Raw genomic sequence first — 1,302 nt, forward strand, 5'->3', positions numbered from 1 at the left:
GGTATTCTCAGCACCGTGTCCCGGATCGTATTCCCGCTCATGGAATGGTTGTATTGTTCAGCAAACATATCGGTGTACCAGTACTTCTGCCGATTTTCCGTGCTGGCAGGTCATTGGTTTTGTCCAAAACATTATGAAGGTTAACATAAAACAAATAGCTGCAGGTGCTGGAAATCTGAGACAAAAACGAAAATTGTTTGTGCAGCGGAGCATGACTGGCAACAGAAACGTCGACTCTCCTGCTCCTCGGATGCAGCCTGACCTGCTGTGCTTTTCCAGCATCACTCTGATCTAAAGTCAGGTTTCCAGCATCTGCAGTCCTCACTTTTGCCTAGTTTCTTCAGTGTCTCTGGTTCCCAATTCAAGAACTCCATCTCTAGCGGTTTCATGTTTGTACCTCCGTGCTGAGGAGTTGAAGAGTGAAGAAAAGTAACTCACCTCCTCCATCTCTGGGGTAATTAGGGACTGAAAATGAATCGTGTCACATTGAAATATATCTACATGCGAATTAATCTCTGTCTTTTATTGGGAACCATCTCTTTCATTGTAACCATCAGGAAAGATCATTTCGTTCGCCAGAAAAAGAAATGAATATTTCACTAAGCTTTGTTTGCTTCAGGTCCGAGAATACTCAGATCAATAGCTCCTTTGCTTACTTCTGCTGGTCATGTTCGCAAAGAGATATGGCAAATTGCCAAGTGTGATTTTCCTTTCAATAAATAATTTTGACTCAGTTTGCCTGCAAATATCTTTTCCTACCTTTGTGCTTTTCTTCTTTTACATTGGTTTCTCGCACCTTACAAATGACAGCAAAGGTATGAAAGGAGATGGAAGCATTTCGCTCAAGTCAACGGTAGCTTTCAATGAGATCACGGCTGATTTGGTCAATGCTCAACCCACCTGAGCTGTCGGTAGTCATGGCCGAGTGGTTAAGGCGATGGATTAGAAATCCATTGGGGTTTCCCCACGTAGGTCCGAATCCTGCTGACTACGATGTGAATGCTTTCCTGCTGGTACAATTTTCGCTCAAAGTTCAGAAAAACTATTTTGTGAACCAGGCCGGTAATTTGATTAGACTTGGGAAACTCGAGTTCTTCATCAGAAATGTTCCATAGTTAAAACATTATCTCTGTTTCTCTTTCCAGATACACTGCTCGACACGTCCTGAGCAGAAGTGCTACTTTTCATTAGATTCCTTTAATCCCTGTTCACTGTTCTGTGACTCGGGTCACTGGCAACACTTCCTCCTGCTCGTCAAAGTGCTCATTCCCCACCGCTCCCTCTCCATCATTAGAAACAACC

At 43.4% G+C, this 1,302-nt stretch overlaps 1 non-coding gene across 1 annotated transcript; it reads left to right on the forward strand.

Annotated features, from left to right (window-relative positions):
• The first annotated feature begins 911 nt into the window (after positions 1–911).
• Positions 912–993, forward strand: trnas-aga (transfer RNA serine (anticodon AGA)). Its single transcript has one exon. It is a non-coding gene; the product is annotated as a tRNA-Ser (tRNA).
• The last annotated feature ends 309 nt before the right edge of the window (positions 994–1,302 follow it).

The sequence above is a fragment of the Chiloscyllium plagiosum genome, unplaced genomic scaffold (assembly GCF_037043375.1).
Source record: "Chiloscyllium plagiosum isolate Xiang-an unplaced genomic scaffold, Cpla_swu_hap1 HiC_scaffold_39, whole genome shotgun sequence".
Lineage (NCBI taxonomy): Eukaryota > Metazoa > Chordata > Chondrichthyes > Orectolobiformes > Hemiscylliidae > Chiloscyllium > Chiloscyllium plagiosum.